Source organism: Felis catus, chromosome A1 (assembly GCF_018350175.1).
Source record: "Felis catus isolate Fca126 chromosome A1, F.catus_Fca126_mat1.0, whole genome shotgun sequence".
Lineage (NCBI taxonomy): Eukaryota > Metazoa > Chordata > Mammalia > Carnivora > Felidae > Felis > Felis catus.
The window spans coordinates 209,851,308-209,874,368 of record NC_058368.1 but is presented as its reverse complement, the minus strand read 5'-3'; the positions used below and the strand labels follow the sequence as shown (position 1 = coordinate 209,874,368).

Here is a 23,061-nt window from a genome sequence, read left to right as displayed (position 1 = left end):
CAAAAGTGTCTGTCTTGGGTGGGGAGGAGGTTCTTGGGGCCTCCCTTTCATTCTCTGTAAAATGAAGGTGATAACAGTACCTATGTCATGGATACCTATGTTGTGAGCATTTATGCCTGGCACATAGCATGTGCTCAATTAGTGGAAGCTTTTGGCAGTAATAGCATCAGTGAGAGCTGTCCTGGTGGTCTGCTTTGTATAAATCAAAATTCTAGGGCAAGAAGAGACAGTTTCAGTTCCGAGGCAGGTAACTAAGCCTCCAGATTGCACATGCCTCATCTGTGATCCTTGCAGCCATCACTTTCCTATTAAAGGTAAATTGAAGAGGGGCACGTGGGTGGCTCAGTCAGTGAGGCGTCTGACTTCGGGCTCAGGTCATGATCTCACCTCTTTTGAGTTCAAACCCTGCATCGGGCTCTGTGCTGACAGCTCAGAGCCTAGAGCCTGCTTCGGATTCTGTGTCTCCCTCTCTCTCTGATCCTCCCCCACTCACACTCTGTCTCTCTCTCCCAAAAATAAACATTAAAAAAATATTTAAAAAATAAATAAATAAATAAATAAATAAATAAATAAATAAATAAAGGTAAATGGAAGAAACCATGAAGGTAATCGAGTAACAACATGGGAGCCAGAGAGAATTCCTTCCTCACCGCTGGAGGGGATTACTTTCTGCCCTGCAGCGTGGGATGTGATTACCTTATCACAGCTGCATAATTCTAAATATTTTCATTGGTTATACAACTCTCCATCCCAGTCTTTCCTGAGACACTGGGGCCCAGTGTGTGGCACCCTGGAATCCACAGGGCAGCGAATTCCACACGCAGGAAGCAGAGCTTTTCCGGCAAACTAGACCTTTAGACAAACTGAGTCTCTGTCTCAACACGTGAAAAGTCTTTGTGGTGGCCTTGAAACAAGCCAGCCAGAAAGAAGCTTCAGCCCAGCTCATCTGAAGCCAATAGGCTGGTCCTGCTTTGTTTTCTGTCTAGAGCTGCTTAGAAACATTGGAAAGTAGGCAAGTAATGTCCATCTAGAAAAGAAAGTGGTAGAATATAATGGGAAGACCCATCCATGGGGTAGAGATCACCTGGCCTTTTTTTTTTTTTTTGGCACCATATTGAAAGGAAATCCGAGTAATTATTTTTAAAAACTTATTTTAAAAAATGTTAGTGGATTTGGGGTTTTGTTGAGATGTAGACCAAATCATTTAAGTCTGGCTACCTCAGAAAAAGTCTACCTTTCTATTACAGACAGCTTCATCCAGTAAGCATTTGTAGAGGCTTTTTATGTGCCAGCCACTTTTCTAGGACCTAAAGATACCAAAATGAAGACGACAAGGCCCCTGACTTCAAGAAGTTCAAAGTCTGGTTGGGAGATAGACTTGTGACTGCAATATGAGGAGGCAGTGGTGACCCAGGCAGGATGAGCCCAAAGTATGCAGGGAGCAATGGGAGCATCCCTGTTCCAGACTCTCCGGTGTTCCAGAAACGAGTGCTCCCTAGCAGGAAACCAGTGCTCCCTGGCAGGAAACAACTCTGTCAGCCGGAGAGAAGGAGCATTTGTTAATTGTTGCTCCTCATTGTTTTCCTCACACCTGACTCTTGCACCATTAAATGCAGTAAGAGCCAGGGGTGGGGCCCTGTGGGTTTCCCAGTAAAAATCACGCCCTGGGAATGTGGCCTCACAGATGGGAAGTCTGAGAGAAGAGTCTCCTGACAGGGTTTTGACCACAAAAACTTTCCCTTTCAGAGGGGAGCCATTCAGCTTACAGGGAGGCGAGCCAGGAGACCTGAAGCTGTCCTAGCTGGAAGGCAGGCAGAGGGGACACCATACAGCGTGGCACCCAGGGCAGGAATCCCCCCTCCACACCTCCAGAAGGTGGCTGTCAGCTGCCACCTGAACATTCCACTCTCAGATGGTCCAAACTGTTGAGCTAAAATCTGTCTCCTGTGAGGTCTGCCCACTAGTCCTAATTGTGCCACATGGAACAATGAAGGATGAGAGTTCTTCCAGTCAAAAGACCCCTAAACACAGGCCAAGTGTCCCAATCCTTCACCACTCTGGTTGCCCTCCCTTGGACCCCACCCACTCCCAGAATTGAACTCAGTGCTCCACATGTCATATGACTGGGTAGGGACAGGGACATGGACCTAACCCTCTGATCATACTGGCTGGGTTTTGTTCAGCTGTTGTATCAAACCATTGGCCCAGAAGAGTTCAGCCTGTGATCACCTAACCCCTCAGAAATGAATGCCTGTGAAAATATGTTTGTGGTAAAAATGGAACAGTTCTTGAGCTGAAAGATCAGAGGCCACAGGCTCAAGGCTCTGTGTCAGATGCAACTTTCCAGAAGGCTTGGGTCTGCATGAGGTGGGAGCTCTTATCTATAAATTGCAGCATTTTCAACTTAACCTGTGGTTTTGATCAGTTCTGTGTTGTCGGAAATTTTTGAAAGTCTCTTTTAAAAAAAAAAAAGAAGGAAATTTTAAAAGCTTCCTTTAAAATTGAACCATTCTCTAAGAAAAATAAGATTTTTCCCCCTTATATTACCAATCTAATGATTTCCTCAAACCACTGTAGAACTATAGATCTGTGGGAGGCATTGGGAATAGATGTTTTTCTTCTGTTCATGCAATCAATAATGGCTTCCAAGAGAGTAAGTTACCAGATAAATGCTGACTGGAGATTTATGGTCAAGGACTGGAAGTCATGGGTGGGGGCTGGGGGCAGGGGTGTTTCCACAGCGACACGTCATCTTACGCACCTCTCACTTCTGCAGTTCACATTCTGAGAGTCTGTACTGTCCCATCCAGGTTAATTACACTGCACGGGACGTAGTCCCCTGGCCATCACCCACCCCTACCCTCCCCGCAAATTCTTCAATCAATTGGTCTGAAATGGGGCTTGAGAATTGATGTTTCTCTATAGTGCTCCAGGTGATTTTACTGGGCACCCAGGGTTGAGGACCACCGCTTTACAGTTTTTCTCGAATCGTTCTTTGCAGGTATGACCACTGAGGCTATACCTTATTAGTTCAGATACCCCATCTTCCAGGAAGCTCTTTCTGGTTTTTCCCTCACCCCTACTAATATATGCTCCCAAAGACATAGGTTCATTATTTATTCCATATGATTTTAGTTAAACTCACTTAAATAAAATGAATGCTTACCATTTGTATGAGCAAAACAATATAGAAATATACAGAGCAAAACATGAAAGTACTCCCAAACACAAAGACAGTCAGTCTATTGATTCTCATTTGAATAGACTTCTGCTAGGAGAACCGCATACCCTGAAAATGTTTGGGTACCTGTGTTCCATTATGAAAGACTTGTCTGTGTCCCAGAAAGCCAAGTAAAAAGATGCTGGAATGTCTATCATAAACAGACACACACACACACACACACACACACACACACACACACACACAGAATTTCTACAGCCAGACAAGACTTTCTGTGACAATATCATGGATTGTATGTCTCCAGGGCACGCTAAGTATCCTGTCATCTCTCTGTTCAGTGTTTAGAGAGCATCTCCTGATAAGCAGAAAGAAGATTTTGTGATGGGATTACTCTCTGCTGGAGGATTGATCTGCTGGAATTATCTAGCCAATTTTGTTTCTGGCTGGAATCTAGTTTTATGACTTTTCCAGAATTTGTTTTTACGTTTTTAAAACCTTTTTAAAACTTTTTAGCTGCCTCATGGAGAAAATGTTTGCAATAGTCTCAGATCCCCAGGTTGCAAGGCAGCACACAACCGTGATCACACTTGTCTTACTAACCCATCAATATCTACAATATCTGTGTAACACTGTTTTCAGATGTTTGTTTCCAGGACTTCCTCATGTGGGGAAAGAGGTTTTGCCATCTGTGTGTGTATGTATGTATGTATTTTAAACAATTGCTTGAGTTTCTACCCAAGTTTTCTTCAGAGGAAAGAAAATTCCCCTAAATTACTAAGGGGGTTTCCTTTCACAGGGTACTGCAGGAAAGGTGGCCAGTGTCTGAGTTCTTTGATTCTAGAGATGAGTAAACAAATCAGAAGGAGCTGTTGGCTAATGTCTTAGGAAGAATTCTATAGGAAGAACAAGACAGGTCTCCTAGATCCAGCCTGCTAAGACAGCATCCATATTACCAGAACTTGTCAGTACTTTCCAGAAAAAATATCTGTATATATACACACACAATCTTGTTTCATCTGTAATATCCCTGGATCCCCTCCCCGATCTACACTCTGTCCCACTACTGGATTATTTTGAAGCACATGCCAGAAATTTCATTACATTTCTGAAGGCAAAGAAGACATAAGACAAGTATAATATTTTAAGATGATACATATTTTATGTTTCTTTAATATCCTATGCCATCCCTCAACATACACACATATACCCCAAGAGCTGTCAATCACTTGAAGACAGTTTTGCCAACCAAGCTCCTTACTTTCCTTCCATTCGTGGTACAGACTTCTCTACCGGTGTTTTACATGAATTACCAAAACCCTTCTGCAGCCAGAGCATGACATGTCTTTAGTAGGGGATGATGCAGTAGATGCTTATGCTATGAAATTTGGGGGCACAATTTTTCCTTAGAGCACAATATGAACACAATATATATACGTGCACACATAGCTTTGTATGTTTGTTCTTTTTTCCAAAGTCCTTCTAACTCAAAAAAGTACTGTAGTCTTACAGTGCAGTGCCTCAGCTGTTGGTAACTCTTTTAATTTACAACTTTTCCAGAATTTGTTTTTCTACTAGATTATTTGTAAGTAAGCTGTAATGTGAATGCAGTGTTCTTAAAGGTGTTTGTGCTAAGAGGTGAAGTTTCATTATTTTAAAGCCATTTACCTAAAAGTATGTCACAAAAGTTTCCCAAATTATAATATAGGGATACATAACAAGAAAAAAATCCTTAATATCAGAGTACACACTAAATATTTAAGAAAAAATGGAAACATTAGTAGCTTCCATCCTGGACTCTTGCCATGTTTTTGTTTGTTTGTTTTAGAATCAACTTCAGGAGTCTTCTCTTGAGACATATGTTTAATGACATATCTGCAAGCATTCCTTTTTGGCATGGACTCTGAACATAGTTTTAGAGCCAGGCAATGTAGTGGTTCTTAATCACATTTAGAAATAACAAAACGAAAATTCATAACGCTTTTATGGGCACGTGAAAAATGTTTACATATTAAATTCTATATGATATAGGAACACATTTACTATGAGATAGTGTGACTCTTACGCAGTATAAGGGCAAAACTGTATGGGGCGCCTGGGTGGCTCAGTTGGTTAAGGGTCTGACTCTTGGTTTCAGCTCAGGTCATGAACTCACGGTTCGAGCCCCACGTTGGGCTCTGTGCTGGCAGTGCAGAGCCTGCTTGGGATTGTCTCTTTCCCTCTCTCTCTGCCCCTCTCCCACTTGTGCTATCTCTGTCACCCTCAAAGTAAATAAATAAACTTAAAAAAATTTTTTTAATAAAAAATAAAAATAAAAAACTAACAACATATTTCCATGTACAGTATAAGCTATTAAACCTAAGCATGATTGGCAATTTTAAATCCTCTGATACCATATAGATATAATAGTTTATGGTTTTCAAGCCCTTTTATCTGCTAGCATTCAGATCAGTAGAAGTTAAGAAAGGCTTAAGAAAACTTTTTGGCGGAAAATCTTAAAACTGAGAGAATTCAATCTACGGACTTTAATCTGTTCATTGCTTTTCCCTTTGAATTGAGCACCCAGCAGCATTTGATTTTAGGAGAAAACATTCGGGTTTTTCTTACAACACAGGTATCCAATGGGAACATGGCTTGAAGTTTTTATATAATTTCCTATCAAATAAACATCTGAACAGTAATTTAACAACTACCAAGTGAGGTTAGGTGCCTGAGAAGTGCTGCATATACACGTAAGCACACTTTGCTTATGTGAACGACGGTTACATCACAACGTGTTATCAGACTTTCAACTGCTAGAGACTCTTGCTGCAAAACATTACCACCCACCACTAACCTTCTCCTTGTTCCTTAGAATGAGAGGAGCTAGGGGCATCTGGCTGGCTAAGTTGGAGGAGCATGTAACTCTTGATGTGGGGGTCGTGAGTCTGAGCCCCATGTTGGGTGTAGAGATTACATACATACATGCGTACTTATATACATAAAATGATAGACGCCATTTTATGAAGGGGGTTCTTTTATTTCTATGAAGCCCCTAAAATTACTTATTGGTATTGGTAGATTTATGCTTATCTTATTTCAAAGAGACACTTACTGATTTGTTTGTTTTTTAAGATTTTATTTTTAAGTAATCTCTACACCCAACATGGGGCTTGAACTCATGACTCCAAGATCAGGAGTCGTGTGCTCTTCGGACTGAAGCAGCCTAGCGCCCCTTTTAAGATGGCGCTATTTTTTTTTAATAGTTTTATTGAGATGCAGTTCATATGCATGCACTTTGTGTGTGTAATTCAATGGCTTTTAGTGTATTCAGAGTTGTGCATCTATCACCATAATCCATTTTTGAACATTTCATCACCCCAAAAAGAAACCCCACACTCCTTAGCCATCATCCCCTAATTATCCCATTTCCCCAGCCCTAGGAAACACCAATCTATTTTCTTTCTCTACAGATCTGTGTATTCAAGACATTTCGTTTACATGGGATTTTACAGTATATGGTCCTCTGTGACTGGCTTCTTTCACTTAGTATATCTTCAAAGTTCGTCCATGTTGTCACGTGTATTAGTATTTCATTCCCTTTTATGGCCACATAATATCCCATTATATGGACATACCACAGTGTCTTTATCCATTTATTAGTTGGTGGACATTTGAGTTGTTCACTTTTTTTTTTTTTTTTTTTTTGCTATAATGAATAATGTTGCTAACGACATTTATGGGCATATGTTTTTATTTCTCTTGGGTATATACCTTGAAGCAGAATTGCTAAATCATATGGTAACTCTGCGTGATCTTTTGAAACACTGTCAGACTGTTTTCTGTAGTAGTTGCACTGTTTCACATCCCCGCCAACAGTATATGAGAGTTCTAATTACTCCACATTCTTGTCAGCATTTGCTATTCCTTGGGTTGAGGGGGTGGGTTTTTTTGTTTTTTGTTTTTTTATTGTTGTTGTTTTTTGCTTTTACCTGTAAAGATTCATATTTTAGCTAAAACTTCTGAAGTCATAAGATATGTAGTCTGGGCATTATAATTATGCATTTTCATTTCAAAAAGAGAAAAATTCAAATATTAAGTCTTTGGCTATGTTAAAATATTATTGAAATCCCTTAAAATGTATGTAGACTAATCAGTTATAACTTTTGGCTACATTAAAATACAATGTGTTTATTTCTTGAGTTATAGTGAATAAAAATAAAGTTAATTTTTAAAATGTCAGGTGACACAACAATGTGAATATACTTAACACGACTGAACTATACATTTTCAAAGAGTTAAGATGGTAAATTCTATATGATTTTTAACACAATTTAAATTTTTTCTTAAATCAGGTGTAACCTCTTAATGTCAATTCTTTTGGAAGACGCATTCTAAACGGTTGTTTGCTCCTTGTTCTAACCTACCACGGCTAGAGTTTTAACACAAAGCTTTGAACAGACTGCTTGGGTCAGAGAACTTTCTCCCCATGCCTAATTTTCACTTTTGGAGATATGGAGTATAGATACTTGGGTGAGCAGAATGTAAGTTCTCCAAGGCAGTGATCAGATAATCTCTTCTAAATCGACACATTCCTCAGCCGCCCCAGTGGTTGTGCTGAAGACGTGGTTGGGGGTGAGGTTGAGGAAGACACAGACTGAAGCAAGAGAACCTCTGGATGACAGAGTCGAGCCCCAACCCCCCCCCCCCACCCCCCTCCCCACCGACTCAAGGAGTGCGGATGCGAAGACGGAGGTGCTGACACAACCCCCTAGTCAGTGGCCTGGTACATCTTGATTTACAGAATGCCTCCTGCCCCGGTGGTGAGAATTCTGTTCAGATCTTTTACAATACTATTGAATTACATATTTCTTATCATTCTTTCGACTGTGAGCTATAATTCCAGGTGAATTGTTTTCCATTCAGAAAGTAAATGTTTGCTCTCCTGAGGTGTCTGCACTTGGGGGATGCAACAAGAGTCCCTGTAATTGTGTTTTGGGGGCACCCCCCTTTGTCAAGCACTAGTGAGATCTCAAATCCAAATCTTAACTCTGCATCTTTGAAGAATTACTTCTCCTGCCTCTTGACCTGGAAGAGCCAGAATGAAGTTTGCAACTGGCCGTTCTCAGTCACTTGGAGGATTGTTTTATTCAGCTTCCACCTAATTTCTTGAACTCCCAGCAGTGAGTTTTACTTTTGCTTGATGAGCTGATTTGTCATGATCCTGATTATTGCTAACTTTTATGCCTGAATAGGGTTACAGCCCAAGCAACTTCTTGTGTTGATGTTGACATCCTTTTACAGAGGTAGACATAATGTATGAGTTAGTTGTAAGTCATTCCTTTGTGTTTCATTAAAGAAACCCCCTGAAGACTCTTCGGTATAAGTTAAATTTAAGCCACTGAACACTTTTTACAAAAGAATAAAACGATATTATTCAAGGAAAACGAAAGATGGTTGGGTCTTTTGAAGTTACCAGCAAGAAGGGCAACATGGGTGCTGCTGCTGGACACAGGGTGGATTTTTGGTCTGACCAAAGGAACTCTGGAATTGTAAAGAACACCGATAGAGTATTACATGAACTATCCTTGATAACAAGGGCTGGGTTTTTTTCACTAACAATTGGTTTCCTCTGTTTATTTTGCTGTTTCAGATTATCCTTTCTGTGTTGAAATCCACACAAGGGGCATAAGATTAAAACCCTCGAAAAATAAACAAAATATCCCAAGCTTTTTGGAAATCTAAATGTTAGACATTGTTCAGTAATGTCTGCCCCCTGTGGTTGGACAAAACCACACTCTGGTATGTGTGTTGGCTTTATTCCCCTGCCCTGTGATTTGCTTTTGGCGGCTCAGAGCCAGAGTGGCCTCTCCAAATGCAAGCTTCATGAAGGCAGACAGTGTGCCTCCACTTTGATTAAGCTGCGTAGTCAGCCTCCTCTGTAGGTGTCCCCGGCCCCACTCCCCCACACAGTGCTGTGGAGCAGTTGTCCACGTTGACAATGGCAATCTAACCTGCCTACTGGGAAAAGGGAATTGGATATTAGAAGGAAAACAATTTGTGGCATCATATTTGTGGTCTCTTTAAGGAGAAAATTCCACCGAGTGGTTCCTAAGTCTTTGAAAACTTTCTACTTCAATATTTTTTATTTCAAGAAATAGAAATTACTCACTTTACTCATGAATACTGCTCAAAAAAGGAATTTTTGGGGCGCCTGGGTGGCGCAGTCGGTTAAGCGTCCGACTTCAGCCAGGTCACGATCTCGCGGTCCGTGAGTTCGAGCCCCGCGTCGGGCTCTGGGCTGACGGCTCAGAGCCTGGAGCCTGTTTCCGATTCTGTGTCTCCCTCTCTCTCTGCCCCTCCCCCGTTCATGCTCTGTCTCTTTCTGTCCCAAAAATAAATAAACGTTGAAAAAAAAATTAAAAAAAAAAAAAAAGGAATTTTTGAGGGACAAAAAGATCTCTTGAAACTCTGCAGGTACAAGTAATTCCTGCAAGGGGGAGTACAAATAGTGTCCGCGAGGGAAGCAGAGGCAAAGGCAAAAATTTTAAAGAACCACAGATCACCCCGTGTTCATTGTGCTATTGGGATAAAAGACTTAGGGATAGAACTGGTCCCATGGGGTGTTTCTCACTGAAATCATCTCTGTCCACAGCCCAAAAATGCATCTATTCTGATAAACTATACATCCCAGATGACATCATGTTACAAAATACGTATTTGTCAAGAATTGTGATGGAATTAGACTCTGCCCACATCATACTCACACAAGAGATGCAAAGAAAGCTGCATGATTCTGCATGGCTAAGGTTTAACTTTCATTTGTCTTCTTTAATTAGCCTATTGGAAAAATGTAGTTCTTCCGTGGTAGTTTCAAGTAAGAATCTAATTTGACCATTTTCCTCTTAAAATATTTTATGAATCCTGTGAGTACTCAGCAAACACTCGCTGTTAACCAATTTCCATTTTCAGCCACATGCCAGTCATAATACAACTTTGTAAGGGGACTTGAATGAAATAATTTAATTAATTTTAATGCCCAAAAGGCAAAATTAGCTGCCATGAATTTCTCTGGAGCGAAGCATACTCAATCCTTCCAAATAAATGTTTTCATTTTTGACATTCAACCAAGATATACTCAAATTCAAACGTATCTTTTGTTAAGTAAACATTTTCTTTGGCATTCAGAATTCCAAACTTTGCTCAGCAAAGAGAGAGAGAGAGATGAGAGAGAGAGGAACAGAGATCAAATCCATTAAGGCAAATTTAATCAATTTTACTTTGGTACAATATTCCTGCCAATCTACCCATTGGTCCACTTACACTGAAGAGTATATAAAAGTTAAGGTAAAATCAGTGTTTCTTTCATGGAAAGAGATTTTTGGTCAGCACCAGAAAAAGGCAGATTGTGGTCCAATTTTGACCGAAAGGCTATTTTCTTAACCAACATCCAGACTCCAATTATCCATTTTATTTTATTTTTATAACTGAAATCCGTTTTTGAGAAAAGGCAGCAGTCATAACCATTATTATGTGGTACAAGAGAGTGGTTTCTTTTATCACAATGTATCACAGCAGCTTCATGGCTTTTTTTTGTTTCTTGTTTTTAATTTATGCCAGCCTTTATGTGGAGAAGGCTAAAATGGGCTGTGAGAGCTATGGGTTTATGGTGAGCATTTAGAATCCTGCTATTTGAATTGTCTATTATTTTCTATAGCGTTATAAAATTAGGATTAATGTATGATATTCTGCATTTCTGTGTGATCGCTTAGAATTTTCTTTCAATTAAGGCATTAATCAACTTCAGACTTACCATTTGGTTTGTATTTATCCCTTTTTATTTTGAGGATCAAACACATAGATGTGTAGGAAATAGTATTGTATTCCTCTAAATACCTTTCCATCATTAACTTTCTAAAAATTAATGCACTGTCTCCATGTTGAAATTTTAAAAAATCTCGGGGCCCCTGGGTGGCGCAGTCGGTTAAGCGTCCGACTTCAGCCAGGTCACGATCTCGCGGTCCGTGAGTTCGAGCCCCGCGTCAGGCTCTGGGCTGATGGCTCAGAGCCTGGAGCCTGTTTCCGATTCTGTGTCTCCCTCTCTCTCTGCCCCTCCCCCGTTCATGCTCTGTCTCTTTCTGTCCCAAAAATAAATAAATGTTGAAAAAAAAAATTTTTTTTTAAAAAAAGAAATTTTAAAAGATCTGTATATTTGATCATTTTATATACAGATGAGACTAGCCACTCTGAGCAACAAAGTTAAGTTTCAAAAATTTAATTTAGAACCTTTTCAAGGAATTTTGAGTTTTGTGTCAATAAGAGATTTTTACTGATGACTAATATAATTTGGAACACATTAAATTAATTTGAGCCTGCAAAATCTACCATTTTTGCTCCCCATAATTAATCAGATCTTAGAACAACTTCCCAATGTATTCTGTACTGTATCTCATACTGTCTCCCCCTCTGTGCAATCTGAGTGTTTGGCTTTTACAGTGTTTGGTTCCCCTGAGAAGGTATTCATGGTTTCTATGGGCTTTGTTCACAATCGTGGCATTCTTGGAGGATAAACCCTTTGGCCTTCTTGTGACACTGAGCTACTGATACCAGCCTGCCACATGTACAGATAGCTGAAATCCACATTCAAAAAGTGCGACCTCATCAGGAAAGGGGCTTGAAAAGAACTTCTTTAAGCATGAGCAGGCCCACTGTGTTACTGGTCTTTACAGACGAGTATTCTCTCTCTTCTTCCTTTCAACCACATACATTGTCGAAAGACGCAATGTCGAAAGTGCAGGATTTGATCTCTCATGACTCCAGCTGCATAAATGACCTGTGGTTCAAGGGTTACTAAGATTTCAACAGAAGGAAAAAATATGAAAACAAAAAACCATTCAAAAGAAACACCGCAAATATACACTTTTACATACATATAATGAACAGCCCTAATTGTACAGTTCAGTTATTATAGTCTTTATGTGTGCTTAATTATAAAAGTCACCAAGTCAATCCTAGCTGAATGAACTTATCTAATGAGCTCATGGGTAAAAGAGTCTCTGTATTTTTTATCTCTATCAGGAAATAATGGACAATTGGCTTAAATTCCTATTTTAAGGATTCTTGAAGAAAAAAACAATCCTATCTTCTGTTGATTCCTAAGATCGAGACTGAAAAGTGTCACAAAGAACAGGGCTCTATCCTATCTGTAGTTCATTATTTGTTTAAAAAAAAAAAAAAAAAAAAAATATATATATATATATATATATATATATATATATATATATATTTCTCCTATCTCCTTCAGGAACTTCATTCCAGTAGATTTGTTCTTTTTTTAAAAAAATTTTTTTTTCAACGTTTATTTATTTTTGGGACAGAGAGAGACAGAGCATGAACGGGCAAGGGGCAGAGAGAGAGGGAGACACAGAATCGGAAACAGGCTCCAGGCTCTGAGCCATCAGCCCAGAGCCCGACGCGGGGCTCGAACTCACAGACCGCGAGATCGTGACCTGGCTGAAGTCGGACGCTTAACCGACTGCGCCACCCAGGCGCCCCCAGTAGATTTGTTCTAAAACAATTTCCGACTGTTGAAAGATCAAGGTAGAGTTCACTTGGAAAAAATATCCTAAAGGAAAGTCCAGATGAATGGTTCTCAAAATCTGTCCAGTTCCAACCTACTTGAGGGATAAAACTCGCTCTTCTTAGGGATTAATAGTAGCTAATATATTTGTTTGTTTTGTTGTGTCTGTTTTTGGTGTGGGGGGAGCAGAAGGAGCTACGTAAACTTGTGTAGTTTAAAAGGGCCCTAAAGATTTTTCCGATACCCTGATATTCATTTTCTCCTCTTCCCGACCCTTGAGAAAGATGTGTCTTCCCAATTGAGAATAACTGTGCATTTTTCAAAACTAATGAATTATAAAATGCTCCATCATGGATTACTGTAGTGCATTTAAAATTTACTTCAAAACCTTTAGGGTTATTGATTTCACTTTCAGTTTCTTTTCAGGAATAAACTACTGGGTAAACTGAAAGTCAAGTCTAGGAATGTCAGCCTACCTCACTGTTTTTATATGGGGCATGCAAGTCTTAGTGCAGAGACAGGTGGGGAAATAAGATTAAATGTTAGATGAACTTGTTCACTTTTTCTACCTTGACCTCTAGCTCTGGGATGAGAACGAAAGACTTTTCTCCTTGATACAGGATAGGGACTTTCTATAGTGTGAGGGAAAGTAGTTTCTGGTAGAATCACTTATGTCTAAAAAGAGAATTCTTTTCCCAAAACATAATAATGCCCGTTATCATTTGTTTAGAAATTAACAATAATCTCTTAATAATGTTATCTAGTCCATTTTCAAATAGCCCCATTTCTTTTCTCCCTTTCTTTTTCCAGTTTATTAATTTGAATCAAGCCACGTCTTATGTTGGAAATGTTTTGTATCCTTTAGATTTGTTTTTTATGTTTATTTGTTTTTGAGAGAGAGAGAGAGAGAGCACGTGTGCATGCACATGCACACGAGTGGGGTAGGGACAGAGAGAGGGAGACAGAGGATCCAAAGTGGGCTCTGTGCTGACAGTAGAGAGCCTGATGCAGGGCTCGAACCCAGGAGCCCGGAGATCATGACCTGAGCTGAAGTTGGACATTTAACTGACTGAGCCACCCAGGCTCCCCTGTTTTGTATCTTTTAAATCTCTTGATCTATAGTTTCTCTCTCTCTCTCTCTCTTCACCACTCTCTCTCACTCTCTCCCACTCTTTTCTTTTGCAATTTGTTTGTTGAAGAGACTAGATTGTTTGTCATGTAACATTAGCTTTCCACATCTGAAGTTTGCTGATCATATCTGTCTAGTGTTTTTGACTTCTTTCTCTGTCTCTCAGACCATGATTTTAGGTCAAGAGATTCACAAACAGGTACAAGCACTAGAAGTCTATAATACAATAGAGGCCTTGAAGAGCCTTAGTGACCATAGCTCTTAGGAGCTGGTAGAACTCAGTTGGCCAGAGAATATTGAGTTAGACAGGGCTACTCTTTGAGAATGCGATTCTTTCATTTGTTTCAAAGTAGGCATGAGATGGGGCTCAGCCACCTGGGTGGCTCAGGTCATGACCTCACAGTTTGTGAGTTCAAGCCCCTCATGGGGCTCTGTGCTGACTGCACAGAGACTGCTTGGGATCTCTCTCTCTCTCTGCCTCCTTCTGCCCCTCCCCCGCCTGCACACAAACGTGTGCATGTGCTCTCCTCTCTCTCTCTCAAAACTAAATAAATAAAACTTAAAAAAAAAATGGATATAGGCTACAGAATGAGTTACCAGGTATGTGCATAACTAGAATTGTATACAAAATAAACTTAAAGGCCCAGTAAAGACCTCATAATTCTAAGCTCTCCTCTCTGCCTAGAAAGGACCCACAGGTCCCTTCCAAGTTACTAAGATTTTAAAACGGCTGGTTCATTATTATGAAGATGGTGAGTTCATGTAGAAGAAATTTATTCCTGGGGGAAGAATGTAAATATTGGAGGGGGAATTCAGCAATTTTTAATTTAGAAAGAAAGAGAAGGAAAACTATTATAAAGGGGTTTTGCTGTTGTTGTTTTATCAAAGTGAAATGTAGAAACCAGAAGCTACGGCAGAAACTTAGTCTCCTCCTCTGGTTCCTCCCCATCCCCAGGCTTGTGGATTCTACCTCCTTAACTCTGACTTCTGCCTCTGGCCTCCGCCCCCGCCCTAGCCCAGACAAAACCGGCTCAGTCCTAATCTACAGTATCAGTTCCCCTGCTCTGTCCCCCTGCCTGCTTTTTTGCATGAAGACTATAGAGTCTCACTAAAGAGTTGAGTAACTCTGAGCTTACCCCTCACATTGCTTTTGGAATAAAGGTCAGTTGTGCGTATGTCTTCTATGGCTTCTGCCTATCCCTTTCCATCTCATTTCTCACCTCCCGTGTCGAATCTTCTCCAGCCTCTTCACCTGAAAGCCCTCCTTACCTTCAGGACTTACCTGGGATGTCACTTCCTCCAGAAACCTTTCCTACCCTTGCAGTGTGACCAGCTGGCCCCACTGTCATTCCCCACTTCCTCCAGCCAACTGTAAGTTTTATGGAAGCAAGGAATCATTTTGTTTGGTCCTCATCCACCGAGAGGCTGGCAACAATCATTTTCGGAGTTCCCAGAGTTTTTTCAGTTGTGTTAGAAAGTGTCATGAAAGTCTCCGTTTTCATGTGAAAAAAGGGTTATGCATTGTATGTTTTTTGGAAATGTCAACACAGAAGGGAAGAAGGATCAAAATTCCCAGGTGACCTAGCTGTTCCGGAAACTCATTACGCTGCTTTCTTGAGTAGTGTCAGAACAGAAAAGCCAACATTTGGACTCTTGACAGAGAAATATTGCACCACCCAACTGCCAATTTATGAAGTTGGCTTTCTTTTCTTTCTTTCTTTCTTTCTTTCTTTCTTTCTTTCTTTCTTTCTTTCTCTTTCTTTCTTTCTTTCTCTTTCTTTCTTTCGTTTCTTTCTTTCTTTCTCTTTCTTTCTCTTTCTTTCTTTCTTTCTTTCTTTCTTTCTTTCTTTCTTTCTAAAAAGGCAGAATTCTTTGCCATGCTATTCCTGGAAAGATTCACTGATTCTATCTTTCAGTTAACATTTGGTGGAGAGCCTGCTAACGCCATGGCATGTGGTTCTGCCCTAGGACACGAGAGCGTGTGCCGGCTGAGACAGTGAACATTACATGAGACTTTTCTGGTTGCCAGCTAGTTCGCTCCCCTGATAGGCATTTCCGGATGTGAGGAAAGATTTATTTTGGCACCTCCAGCCCCCACTGGTATGCACACACACACACACACACACACACACACACACACTGCATATTCCCTCTCTCTCCTCTATCTTGGAAGTTGGGAAATAGAGTTTACACTACAGCAGGATAGTTGGCTCTTGGTAACTTTCAAGGGGAGACAGGGTACTTTCCTCCCCTGGAACTGAGTACAACAGCTTAAAAATAGAACAATGTGTGTTTGGTGTTTTCTTTTCATCCTCTGCATCAATAACAGGTGTACAGTTACAGACACAAAGAGCTAGATTCACGTCTTCTGCACGCCTCCGGAGAATTCCCAGAGTTACCCAGGGAGTAAAACTGGGCCTAAAACGTTCAGTAAAAAGAAAGTAACCCAATATAGCTGTGTGTTACTAACACTGCTGCATCACATGGTTTTTTAATTCTCCTCTCATAGTGAGTCTACGAGTAGATGCACAGTGGAAGAAAATGTCACCAAAAACGATTCTTAGGAACCAGCGAACGAAGTTAAAACCTCTAAAAGCTGGATTAGGGAAACTGACAAAGCTACTGTAAATTGCAGGCTTTGAAATGGATAGGGAGAGGGTACTGAAAATTGAGCAAAGGTTCAGCTCCATAAACCAAATGTGACAAGTCAGGCTGATGTCCTTGTTGGCTTTTTAGTGCATTTAGTATCTTTTGTAAGATGTACTTCTCAAATTGTTTTACCACCTCTTAGAAGCATTGACCTCACATGTGCTTTGTGAGCGAGTGCGTCGTCCGTTCTGCGGCATGTCTGTGGTCAGCAGTGGTGTTACTTAATGAAGAAGGTCACACATAAATTTATGGCACGAACGTGGCATCCCTTGCAAGCACACTTCTTGGCAGCTTCTTGCAATTCTTTCACGTTCCCTCCCTGAGGGAATGGCTCATAATAGATTTGAACAGATGCTAGGTGTTTGGCAGCCTTGTGAGGGGTACTCGTTTTCAAAATTCGGGTTATTTCATGTCTCATAATTAGAATTTCAACAGCCTTTATGCCTTCGATGTGTTCCAGTGTTCACATAAATACCTAACCTCTGACTCCACATTTACCCCTCGCGAGTTCTCCTAACCCATTCATTGGTTCTGACAACATCACTACTAAATCCTTGGCTCTCAGAGTCCGAACCGGTAAACATGCACGGGCAGATTTGATTTGGCAGTAAAATTGCTCCTTCTCCCTAAATGTGCTTTTCAAGTTGTCCCCGACAGCAAAGTTAAGTGTTGCCAGAACTCTGGCTTATAGGTTATTACTATTTCCCAAATCCTTTTTCTCCAGGGTCCCTCTCTTCTTGTGCCTCACACCCATCCCTTCTTTCCCAGCCCCCGGTCTGAGGCTCACCCAACACTGCCCTGCCTGCCCCGTGAGCACTGAGAGCAAGCACGAGGTTGTATTTCCCTCTGTAGTTCTGTGCCTGGCACTTACTAAGTGTTCAATAAATTTATCTCAAGTTGGCCAAGCATGGTTAGCTAAGAGAAAGGAAAATGTTCATTATTTTCTTTTTAATCTGCTTTGATGTCAGCCTCCAGCTCTGAGGGGGTCCTTACGGCCCTGCCGGGGCTGCTAGGGAGCACACAGAAAATTGTTTGCGCGTATAGAAAATCCACAATGAGCTGGAAAAGCCGGTGAAAATGTTCTCATGCCTCAAAACACTCAGGGGTAGGGGAAGGGGTGTGTTTGTGTTTCTTCCATACTGACTCCCCAACTCCCCGTGGATGGTTCTCCCATGCACCTCATGTCTTTGCAGAGTTTATCTCCCTACTTGAAACGTTTTACACCTCTACACATTGGAGAGTTACTCCGCAAGTATTCATGAGGCATTTACGTGTGCTGTGGCCTCTGTAAGACCATCGATACACAGGGGCACAGACTGCAGCGTGTCTTTTATTTCCCTTGTCAAGCCTTGTACAGCTCTGTGCTTTCACTGCGTACGCATTAAATAGTGCTGACAGCCTCTGCCATATGTTTTCATGCTTCATTCCCTCCCTCGTCCGCACGGCATTTGTGCTCCCGAGTCATGCACAGCCGCTATTGTCGAATTGAGGTTGTTGATTCATTCAGTGTTGAGCTCCCTCGGTCAGCCGTGCTAGGTGCCAGCGAAGGCAGTCGCAGAGCTGTTACACGCAGACCCCGGGCCCTGGATCTCCTCCTCTGCAAGGACGAAATGTTTACACTGAGAAGTTGAAGAGGGGCCAGCTGAGTAGGGCAGAGCGTCTGATCAGAGAAGAGGAGCCTCGCTCTGCCTTTATGTATCTGTGGTGATCCCTGTGCGGTTCTCAAGAACACAAACCTTGGGGCTACCCGACTCGTTTCTATACCAGTCACGGTACTAACTCGCTGTGGGGAAGTTGCTTTGGCGCTCACGGCTCGTCTGTGGCGTGGCAATCGTAGTAGTGATAGTAATAGAAATATTTGCTCTCTGTGCCACCCAGGGAACCCCAGGAGAGCTCGGCTCAGATGGTGGCTGTGAGCATGCTTTATGTGAATTGTAGGCACTAGGGTCCTGTTAGTGAGCGCCACCCCTCAGATTCGGCTTCACTACTATCAACATCAACTTCGAAGGCCCTTTTGGCTTCCTTGCGGGGGAGTGTCAGGTGCAAAGCCCTTCCTTGCTTGTGCTTATAGGGTCTGCCCAGAGAGGATCGGTTCCTCAGTGTTGGCCCAGGTCATCTGAGACATCCTCATCCACGACACCTTGGCTTTGTCACTAAACAGTAACCAGTTTCGGAGCTCCTGTCACATGTGACCTCACCTCTTTTCAGCTGACTGGCTGCTTCCTACATCATGCCCTCAGAAACGCTTCTCTGCGTTTCTGAATGAGAAAACTGCCTGTGGGTGAGCCTGAGTAAGCAATTGAAATCCCTCCATTTTCTATGTTAAAATAAAAAACCCACTTGCCAAGAAAGGTCATGACCTTCCAGGATGTGACGTGTTATAAACGGAGTTTCAAGTTGGTGTGCTGTATGGCAAAGCTTTAAGCCGTGTCGCATTAACAGAAGGCCTGGTGAAACTGTCATTCTGCGCTGGCCTCACCACTAACCAGTAATGGCATTTTGTACCTCACATGTATAAATCTTGGTTTCTTGGCCTCACTCACCAAACCTGGAGGTCCTCAGCTATGACTTAAGCCCCAGTTTTAGGCATTTAATTTTGGCTTTTTGATAACAGACTTGGTTTCCAAGGTTGTTTGCAGATCCCCTGTGGGATTACATTCTCTACAATCAGGTTTCCATAGGATTAAGATGTGTGTAAATTAGAGGCAATGCTACATGGTTTACTTAGCCTGGGACAGAGCCGGGCACATGGTGACTCCTCAATAATTCGCTAAATAATGTGTGGTTTACACGCTAAGCTGAAAATATCTGAGAACATTGGCATCATCTTTCAAATTGTGTTTACTCTCACCTTAAAGTGATAAAATGATTGTCTGCATTGCAGATTTATTTGATTCATCAGTGACAATTTTTATTATACCTGCCATAATAATGACTAGCAGTTATTGATTATGAAAGACACAGCAGGCATTGAACACACATATTTGTTATCCCTTCTGCAAGGTCGTTACTACTATCTCCATTGTACGGACGAGGAAACTTCCCAAGGTTCCCCTGCTAGGAAGTAGCTGAACCTGTGTTCAAACTCAGATCCATTTGTCACGAAAGCCCCCTCTCTGTAGTGCCGTGTGGCCCCTATTGCAGGGTGGCCTCTACATTTGTACTGGACCAATTTATAATGCTAAAGTGTTTCTGTTGCCTTAATTTCACTGCTTACGATAAAGTCTTTTCTCTACATGAACTGAACATTTTCCACAATTTTCCCATTCTTGTGCATTTAATTCTTGATGTCATATATGGTTGAACATTTGATTATTTGGTGAGAATATGACTTGTTTACTCAACAGAAGATCTCCTTGGGCTTAGGAACTACTGTTTATACATCTGCATCCCAGGACCCATTGCAGTGATGAGCTCCCGTTATAGTAGATGCTACATAAATAACTTCTTGATTCGTGGATGGAGTACAGTTGCTTATTCTCACCTACTGAATTTGCAGACTATGTCATTCATCATTCATTCACTGAATATCTATCGAGTCTCGACTCTGGTAGCCACAGGGCATATAGCAATAAACGTGGGCCATTGTGTATATTCATAATTGAAAGATGATAACCTGGAAAATCACAAGCTGATATGTTATCATGGAAGAAGTAAAAGCGAAGATGAATTAAAGGCACTCAGATAAGGAACCTTTCGATGGTCAGTAGAGCACATCCAGAATTTTTTTCCTGATGAGCTATCCAATAAACTTTCCTGAAGCTTAAAATAATTATTATGTCTTTCTCATATGAACAACTCATGTTTGTATTAATTCTTGGTGTGTTTGTATCTCTCCCCCAATAATATTACATTCCCATTTAGTAGAGAAAGATATTTATCAGTGTATACCTTTCTAGATTGATACCACTGACCCTTTCAGGAAAAGAGAGTTATTTCCTAAAGCTAAGAAGTCAGGCTTACTGGATTCCCAGAAAACACTTTGTAATAGTTTCATGTTCTACAAGGAATATATTGTGAAATTACTCTCTTCCTATAATAACGTTTAGTGTGGAATTCCTGTCACAATTTGTTTGGGTTGTTCTCAAATTTTTTGAATCTCTAGTACTACTTTTGACAATAAAATAGGACCTAATAAGACAGTGAAATCAGTTTGAAACTGGCTGAACATTTCCACCTAAAGAGTGTTTAGGACCCCATATCAAGCTGGAAAAACCTAGTGAAGTGCAGTGTTGTACTTTTTAAAAGCCCTCTCCTGTTCACATTTTTATCAACAACTTAAAGACCTAGAAGGCACCTACACTGGGTTTTCAGATGACATAAGCCCCAGAAGAATGGCTTCTACCACATATGCCTAAGATCATGATTCAAAATGACTTCAATTGGCTGCAGGGCTGGATGGAAACCAACAAAATGAAGTTGAGCAGGGGATAAATGTATATTTCTGCTTTCAGATTCAAAAGGCAATTGTGCAATTACAGGATGGGGAGAGACTGAGCTTGGCACCAGTTCATGTGACTAAAAGCTTAATATGAACCAACAGTAGGATGTGGTGGCGAAAAAAGAATGAATATAGTCGTGTTTACTCAGTTATAATTATTAATAGTTCACTGTACTCTGCGCTGGTCACACTGCATCAGGAGTAATTTGTTAATTCTGAGCACATTCAGGAGTGACTTTGACAAAGCAAAGTAGCTATTAAGAGGGTGCTGAATCTATTCCAAGACACATTTATTGGGCTCCTGTTTTGGGCAGGCACTGTGCTAACCAATGTGGGGAATAAAGGTATGAAGAGACATTGCCAGTCTCTAGCCTCAAGGAGTTGAACATTTAAATGGAGAGCGTAGGGGTGCCTGGGTGGCTCAGTTGGTCCAACTCTTGATCTCAGTTCAGGTCTTGATCTCAGTGTCATGAGTTCAAGGCCCCATGCATGACTGTAAAACAAAATCGACTATGAAACTCAAGGCTCAGCTAAGGAACACTGAGAATTCTAAGTTGCCTGGAAGAATGGGGTAGGCCTGGGCAGGCAACAAAGCTGGGCCAAGAAGGTTTGGACCAGAGCATGAGGGCATTGACTGGTAAGCAGTGAGAGGGATTACAGGTTGGCAATCATCTGGAAATAATGGTACATGAGGATCCGTTGGAGAAATGATGAGTATTTAGTCTGGAGAAAAAAGCCCAATGTCCCTCTGATAAATGTGAACCAGACTTGCTCTGTATTCCTCCAGAAGGAAAATTTATCTCAAGAGAAAAGGGTTATAAGGAACCAGATTTTGCTTCTTCCTAACCACCATTTTTTAAAATTCAAACCTACCCAATAGAGAAGAGCTAGCCAAGGAGATGATGGTGAGCGCCATCATGGATAGACTCAGAGAAAGTTCCATAACTGATACTCTAAAGGGAATGGGCGGGGGGGTGCGGGGGGTGGGGGGGTTGGTGCAGCTTCACCAAGAGACATGAGAGTTCTAGGAATTTCCTAAGGCCTTTGCAGTGTGAAATTATCCATGGTTGAGTGTTCCTCCTTTCTCCTTTGATTTAAAATGCACAATGGTATATCGACTTCTGAATAAAGCCTGCATGTTAGGACTCCCCAGTTCAATGAGATCTCAGACTAATTCTAGTGAAGGCTGCTCAGTGCTTGGACAGTAGCCATTCATCACCATTGCTTGACTTTTCAACATGTGCATGATCCTTTTTTGTTGTGATGTAGAGCATCCATTCAAATATGAATTTAACAGATTTTTGCCAGAGTTCCCCATTTAGGTGAATCAAATGCAAGTCAACAATTGATACAAGTCCAGTGCAAAGACTTTATCTCACAAAGAATCTCCAGGGCTGTCAATGTAGGGATTAAACAGGGAGTTCTGGAGGCAAGGAAACTTGAGTTCACACGCCAGCAATGCCACTTTTACTAACTGTGTGATCCTGAGCAAGAGATTTAACCTCCCTGTGTCCTAATCTGTAAATGGGGTTGACCATTATTATGACCATTATTAACCTTGCAGGTTTGGGAGGATTTAATGAGATAAAGCACTTAGCAGGTGCCTAGCAGGATGGGGTCTGATTTTACTGATGAAGTTCTCACATTTTATAGTCATGTTCCAAGGAACCCTTCAGAGTTAAAAATATTTTTATAAAACAAAAACATATGCGTCATCATCATCGTGGCTAACTTATATGTGTCAGATATCTTTCTAAGGCATCGTACATCAAACTCATTTATTCCTTGGAATGACCCTGGGAAGTAAATACCATTATTATCCTTCATTTACTAAGACACTGAGAGGTTACATATCTTGACCAGTCACAGGTGATAGAGCCAGGATTCAAAGCAAACAAACTCCGGAGTTTATTACAACCATTTCCTTCTAATACGTACCAACAGATTTCCCCGTTTTCCTCCCAATTCCATTCCAAATCATTCTGCTGGATAATTTATGCATTTTACTTGTTCAGGGCTGTTTCACAAAAATATATTTTAAAATTTTACGTCTACTAAAATGCATGAGGACCCTATCAATCATGCCTTTGGCCAGAGTATTGAGA

At 41.1% G+C, this 23,061-nt stretch overlaps 1 protein-coding gene across 1 annotated transcript in view; it reads left to right on the top strand.

Moving 5' to 3' along the window:
* SLC1A3 (solute carrier family 1 member 3) overlaps positions 1–23,061 on the top strand; it is a 79,714-nt gene that overhangs the window by 27,172 nt on the left and 29,481 nt on the right. The window lies entirely within an intron of this gene.